This window comes from Triticum dicoccoides, chromosome 2B (genome assembly GCF_002162155.2).
Source record: "Triticum dicoccoides isolate Atlit2015 ecotype Zavitan chromosome 2B, WEW_v2.0, whole genome shotgun sequence".
Classification (NCBI taxonomy): domain Eukaryota; kingdom Viridiplantae; phylum Streptophyta; class Magnoliopsida; order Poales; family Poaceae; genus Triticum; species Triticum dicoccoides.
In genome coordinates this window covers 258,574,249-258,581,929 of record NC_041383.1, presented here as the reverse complement: position 1 = coordinate 258,581,929, position 7,681 = coordinate 258,574,249, and the positions used below count along the sequence as shown (strand labels likewise).

The following is a 7,681-nucleotide window of genomic DNA, read 5'->3' as shown; positions in this document are numbered from 1 at the left end:
TTGCAAACCGAAGCTTCTCTCAAGAAGGCTCATGGTTCTGAGAGGGAACGTGTCACCTTTGAGTGCGAAATGATATACGTTGTCCCCCTTGAGTATATTTACAAAGGCAACATAGAACTACATGAGTGCCCTGTTAAATTTTGGAATTATTCCGGCTTCGTTTGGCCTTATTTACACATTAATTGAGTTTTTGGTCATTTAATGTGCATAATTCAAATTTGAACTACAAGCACGTGCTCCCGTGCACCAAAGTTGGTTGAAAAATCACATTTGTGTCCTCAGGTGAATTTCTACTCCCATGCAAAAAATGAGAATAAGATTCAAACATCTGGGCATCGTGGCTCGGTCGAGAACATTGAGAAACTTGGTTTTAAAATCATGAAACTTGGCATGGTGTCATGCCATGGTAGTACCATGCCGTGGTAAAAAAAATTGGCCGAATAGGAACAAATTTTGGTATAAGCTTCTTGCAAATCGGAGCTTCTCTCAAGAAGGCTCGTGGTTTTGGGAGGGAACGTGTCACCTTTGTGTGCATAATTCAAATTTGAAATACAATCACATGTTCGAGTGCACCAAAGTTGGTTGAAAAATCACATGTGTGTCCTCGGGTAAATTTCTAGGTTCCATGCAAGAAATGGGAATGAAATTCAAAATTCTAGGCGTCGTGGCTGGATTGGAAACATTGAGAAACTTAGTTTTTTAATTCCTGTAAATCCAAAACATGCATGAAAATAATGAAACTTGGCTTGGTGCCATGACATGGCACCAACATGCTGTGGTAAATTTGCAGTCCGATTTGCGAAGGCGCACACATTAACAATCAACAAAGTCATTTTGGAACAAGTGATGTCACGTTACAATCGGAAACACAAGTATTATTGAAACCGTGGGCGTTCTACTTACTAGTACCATTTACGTGCCGCCACGCGTCCCCATTTTTTATTAGCTAGGAGGCGCCGTGCAGGGTAGCTATTTGAGTACGAGAGGCGTGCGATGAGACCCCTGCGCATGCATATCGGGAGGAGAGCCCTTTGACCTCCATCTGCCGTCCACCTCTCTCCCAAGGTCTCCATTAATGGAGCTCGAGCCTCTGTTTAATGGCGTGGATATGTCTCACTCGACTGAGATATAAGAGAGAAAAAAGAAAATCTGAAAGCACGGATCTTGATGTAAGATCCGACGGACCTATATAGCATCTACTGCGACTTATAGCAAGACTGATGAATATATAAGGACAATTTTTTGTGATCAAAGAAGGGCTTGCCCCTTCCGGTTTTCATTACTGAAAACCACCACAAATCACAAGAAGTTTAGCACAACTCCAGCCTAACACGAAGGACTAAAAGCTACTCCCTCCGTCCCATAATATAAGACGCTTTTTGACACTAGTACCAGATTGAAATCGCAACATCCCAAGAGGCCAACAAAGGCCAAACATCCGCACTAGAACCCAACATTTCACAACCGACGACACAATCCACATCCTAAACCGATTATTACATCAAAAGAAACCAGGAAACTGAAGGAAGCCCAGCAGCAACTAGAAGAACAACAACGCCAGGGTCGCCACAACAAGAGTTTTCTTCATTCCAGCCTCGCAACATTGATCTTCCACAGAAAGATAAGGATGATTAATTGTCCTACATAATTAGAAAGATAATTAAAAAAAAGCCACATGCGGCTACGCCCGAAATACACAAGGGCAAAAGAATAAGGAAGACAAGGATCTGGCTTGCTGATCTCTACTTTCTTGATGCGTTGCTGCAGGCCGCGTGAACTAGTCCCCGCGGCGAGCGGCGATGAGCTCTTTTGTGTCCTCAAGATGCTGCTTGAGAACATCCACGGATTCCTCCACCAGCCTTTGGTGCTCGTTGCGGAGCATGTCATTCTCGTCCATAAGTTTCTTGACAATGACGCCGGTCCTCTTCAACAAGGCACTGGTCTCCTCCCGCTGGTCTGCACTTCGGACGATCTTCTCCCTCAGCAGGTCGCGCTCGGCCCGGAGCCTCTCATTGCCCTCCCTTAGTTGCCGGATGACGCCAGTAGCCTGTTCAAACGAGGCTTTCACGTTGTCCTGTAACCTCGCCAAGCTGGAGATCTGATCCATCTGGCTATGGACGATCACATGCATGCGCCTGTAATAGTCGTCGCCTGCCCGCGAGAAATTTTCCCAAGCCGCCGCGGCGCGGCGGGACATCTCTGCTACATTCGTGGCGCGGCGATACATCTCTCCTGCTTCCGCAATGCGGCCGGACCAGTTTGCTGCATCGACGGCGCGGCGGGACCTCTGTGCTGCTACTTCCACATGGCGGGACATGTCGGCTCCTCTCGCAGGGAGGCGGGACATCTCTCGTGCTTCCGCTTTCATGCTCGCCTCTCCCTGGTGGCAATCTCTTGACCCAGAACTCATGCTGGCCAGGGTAGACGCAAGGGAAGGATGCTAAATGACTTGTTTGTTTTTGTGGATGAGGAGTTGAGGAGGAATGTGCAGTCATCTTGGCATACTAGTATTTATAACCGAGTACTAATACGCTCCTAAGTGGGAAACCGTTTAGGTTGTGATCGGTGTGAACAGGTTTGGAATTCAATATAGCGTGGTACTAATACGCTCCTAAGTGGGAAACCGTTTAGGTTGTGATCGGTGTGAACAGGTTTGCAATTCAATATAGCATAGAGTAATTTGGAATGTGACGAGACGCAAGCTCAAAATTTATTGACGGTTCTAGTTTCGAAGTGCGGCACTATTCCCGGATGGAGTACTTCTTTTTCTACTCCCTCCTTTCCGGTTTTATAGGGCTTATCTCAAAATTTTAGTTTTTCCATTTTATAAGGCTCAATTTGGTTGTTCCCCAACACATGTTTAGATTCCAAGGTGCATTAAATCATTGCATGCAAGTATTAAGGCTACCCATAGTGGGAGTAACTTAAGTAGTAACATAACACATCCCAAGACATATATGCTTATGTGGCATGAAGTTAATGAGGAGAGAGGTGCTTGTGGTAACATACTATGTTACCGTAACATAACGCACCCCAATGCAAAATGAGTCTACAACATAATAAATGAAGGCTTGCATGACACTACACTTATGTTACTACCCACTAAGATGGTAGTAATATAGACTAGTAACATATGCATGTTACTAGTCTAAGTTACTATGCACTATGACTAGCCTAAGAGAAAATTGACCAATGCATGTACTTTATGCATACATGCATTGCAATTAATGCATTGATAAACATAATTTTTTGAGAAAAACAAGAGCATTAATTAGGTGCTTTTGCAAACTATAAAAAATATTCCACCACTCACCATAAACTGGAAAGGAGGGAGTACTGATGTGTACGTGCAATAACTGGCACCGTCGTATACATATCTTATGGTTAATGGGGCATTCGACAGGAATAGCCGCGTGGCGAGCTCTAGGCTAGTCCTTTTTTCAGACGCATTAGACCAGTCACAATGGGAGTAACTTAACTAGTAACATCACACATTTCAATACAAGATTGCTTATGTGGCAGCTAATTAATGAGCAGAGAGGGGTTTGTGGTAACTTAGCTAGTTACTGTAACATCACACATTTCAAGGCATAATGAGTCTATAGCCTAATAAATGAACTCTTTCATGATACCAGTCATATGTTACTACTCACTATGGAGGTAGTAACATAGACTAGTAACATCGGCAAGTTACTATTTTATGTTACTCCCCACTGTGAGCAGCTAAACCTATCTCTCGGGACTTCTCGCACGCACCATCGTGCCACCCACAAAAACTTGTACTCTGAGTTTAGTAGTACGTTATACAGGAAGAGAAGAGGTGCACGCACGCACTCGTCCTCTCACACACGCGTCTGTTTTTTCTCGAAAAGGAGGATGATGACCCCCGGCCTCTGCATCTGGGAGTCACACACGCATCTGTAGCTATGAATTGTAGTGTTCTCAACCATCCGATTGGCTCTATTATGGATGTACCTATATACTAAAACATGTCCAGATACATCTATATTTTGACAAATGGAAGGCATGTATTGTGGAACGGAGGGAGTGATTGTCATCAAAATGGATAAAAAGGGACGTATCTAGAACTAAAATACGTCTACATACATCTCCTTTTATCCATTTTGATGACAAGTAGTACTTCTTACCCAAAGGAACTTTATATCCAACAGACAAAAAATATCCGTTCGACTGTTGGAAATTACTGATCTGATGTCGAAGTAATTGCTGCATCGCCACCAAAACCCACCATTTCTTAAGCTAAAGTAGACCAAGGTAATCCCTATATTAGCATATTACTAAGATAAACAGAAGGCATTGTCGAAACATTTATGACGTGAGCTTGTCAATCTGAATGTGGAGGGACACAAGCTTAGCCCCGGCCAGCAGCTTGGGCGGAACTGTCAAGAAGGTCAGCTCCTGCACGTCGATGTCGCCGGGATCCTTGCTGCTTGTCACCTCCATTTCCACCTTGACGGCGTCGGTCGTGCCATTGGGCTCCCCCGGCGGGCCGTTCCCCCACAGCTTGGCCAAGTAGTGCGACAGTGGGGATGCCCCTGCTCTGATGCAGACGACCGACACGGCGATAGGCGCGCCGATGTCGAGCACGCCGCCAACCAAGAAAAACGCGCGACGGTCCTCCTCCGTGAACAGCAAGAGTCGTGGCTCCGACAGTGGCACTTGCAGCTCGAGCACCTTGCCGTACTGGATCCTGTGCACGGGCATGGGATGCGCGGTGCTTATGTGGTGGTAGAGCGCCGGTGGTGGGCCTTCGTAGCCGCATACGGGAACGGGGCATTTGCAGGGCGCGAGCGGACACACGCTCTGGTGATTGGCGAGCTTATGGTAAGTGACATAGAGCCCACAGCCTGCGTGCGGGCACTCCACCCTCACCGACGAAAGGACGGAATCCACCGCCATGTTCCGCACGTCGAAGCCACCACCACGCTCACACTTCTGGCACTGCCGCTGGTTCCCGGGGCACTCGACACGGCAGTCCGCGCAGGCCAGGTGCCCTCCCTTGCACTGCAGAAATCAATCCAATAGCACACCAATCAAGAAACCTGCACCTTGCTCAATCAGCCGAACAGACGAGGTGTATTCAAACCTCATACACTGGAGGCGTCAAGGGGCGGAGGCACAAGGGGCAGTGGAGCACGGTGAGGTCCATCGAGACCTTAGAGAGCTCCATCGTCGGGTCCTGTTCCTGTTCGGTCTACATGATCTCGCCCTCCTCGTGCACAACCATCTCTCGACTTGGGCCGGGGTATTACAAAGCTTACTGTCACATATTTTATACTCCCTCCATTCCTAAATGTACTCCCTCCGTTCATAATTACTTGTCTCAGAAATGGATGTATCTAGAACTAAAATACGTCTAGATACATCCATTTTCGCGACAAGTAAGGCTGGCCATAGTGGGAGTAACATAAGTAGTATCATGCACTTGGGACTCGCAAACATGCTTATGTGGCAAGCAATTAAAGAAGAGAGAGATGGTTATAGTAACATAGGTAGATACCGTAACATAATAAATATGGTGCTACTATGTGTCATGCATGGCAATAAATGGGACCATCTATGATACTAATCTATGATACTATGCACTATAGAGGTAGTAAAATAGACTAGTAACGTATGCATGTTACTAGTCTAAGTTATTCCCCACTATGACCAGCCTAATTTCGAACGGAGGGAGTAAGTCTTTATAGAGATTTCACTAGGTGGACTACATACGGAGCAAAATGAATGAATCCACACTTAAAATGCATCTATATACATCCGTATGTAATTCATAATGGAATCCCTACAAAGACTTATAATTTAGGAACGGAGGGAGTACTACTTCAAGGTGCATTAAATCAACACATGCAAGTACTATCAAAAGAAGAGTCATGGCATGCATGCATGCGTTGTAATTAATGCATTGGTAAACGCAAATTATTGAAATATATCGAGTGCAGTGCTTTGATGTGTCGCGTCAACTCATACATCAATGAGAAGTTTGATTATCCTCTCCCTCGCGGACTTAACTGCACCTGCCTTTGGCTGTATGACAGGTTGGCCACACACATGTCGGGCCCACCTGTCATACACACAAAGACAGGAGCGTCCCTCCCTCGCCCATGAGTGTGGTGGCTGGCAAGACTAGGAGAAGATTTCTCTACACGCTCTCCCTCCCGCACGCGGTGGACATGCAACAGTTCAATCGGTGTCAGATGGCCAGAAGCGTACTGTAGTACTCCTCCAGTGCAGTAATACACCATCATTGTTTGACTTCCCGAAGAGGCAAAGAGCCAAGCGCAGCCCGGACGCTCGTGTGGCAGTTTCATGTGTAGAGTAGTCTAGATAGCGTGTACCGTGCCTGTAAGCTTAAAATCATTGGGGTCGGCTCCATGCTATGTGGTCGTCTCGAAGTTTTTTTTAAATTAAAATAGTCTTCTGGCCCTACCTGTCACCCTGGTGATTGTAGTTTGCACGCTCATCTGGTCAAGACAGGAATATATATTTTAATTTGTTTTTTTTGAAAAGGGGGGACTCCACGGCCTCTGCATCAGAACGATGCATACGGCCACATATATTTTAATTTGTGGTGGGTAAATGTTAGAGGTTGCAGCAAATATATTGTACACTGCGGGTCTTTCAGCCAAGTTTAGAGGCAAGCATGTGGGGCCAGTGCTATGATGTGTCGCGTCAACTCGTAGAACGACGAGAAGCTTGATTTTACTACACGCCTTCTCCCTCGCCCATGCACGCTGTTGCTCGCAAACGAGGATAGGCTTTTGCTTAGTAGTACTTCTACAACAAGCTATCCGTCCCGCTCACGGTGGACGGATATGCAGTAGTGTATTCGACACTGTAGAAGTAGTAGTAGTAACATCATTGTTCGTCTTCTCGAAGAGGCGAAGAGCCAAGCGCAAACCGAACGTTGCAGTTGTGAACACTGGAGCACGCATATAGCCAGGCTCTTGCATGAGACAAAATTGCTATGTGAGCCCACTATTGTACTAGTGTGTACAACTACTTGCTAGTATAGCCCTGTAAACCAGAAAGGAGTATTTGCCCTTCTAGAGATTTCAACAATTGACTAGACTACACCGAGACGGAGTACATATGGAGCAAAATGAGTGAATCTGCACCGTAAATAAATACGTACTAGTTCTATCATTTTCCTCTCCGAGGTGCACAATATTGAGTATACTGACTAGTCTCTTTTTGACACGCATTTACGTTTTTATTGACACAGTACAGACGCAAGCGCTCATATACACGCGCATACACTCACCCCTATGAACGCACACACGCACGACACTATCATCTTGAAATTTACGAAGTCACCATAGGCACCTCGTCGTCGACGGGTCCATAGGTGCTTGAATTCCAAGGAGGAAGAGGGTAGCGGTTCCCGAGACGTTGAACGGTCAATGATGCATCCTCAATTACATGCAGAGGGAATTAATTGGAGAAGCAGACTAGAGCCAGCACGATGTGAATGCAACAGAGTTTGGACTCTCATATAATAATAAAGGCGCCCCACCACTCCAATCCATCTACTCCCAAGTCTTTGGGCAACACTGCTCACTCCAAACTAAGACCAAGTGACCAGAAGCCACAAGCACCTATGGAGGCGATGGACGCGAGCAGCAGTCGGCTGTGCCAAATCATCCAAGGCACCGGCCTG

At 46.2% G+C, this 7,681-nt stretch overlaps 1 pseudogene; it reads right to left on the bottom strand.

The window, feature by feature from the left end:
- Positions 1–4,329: 4,329 nt before the first annotated feature.
- Positions 4,330–5,248, bottom strand: LOC119367650 (annotated as a pseudogene).
- Positions 5,249–7,681: the final 2,433 nt, after the last annotated feature.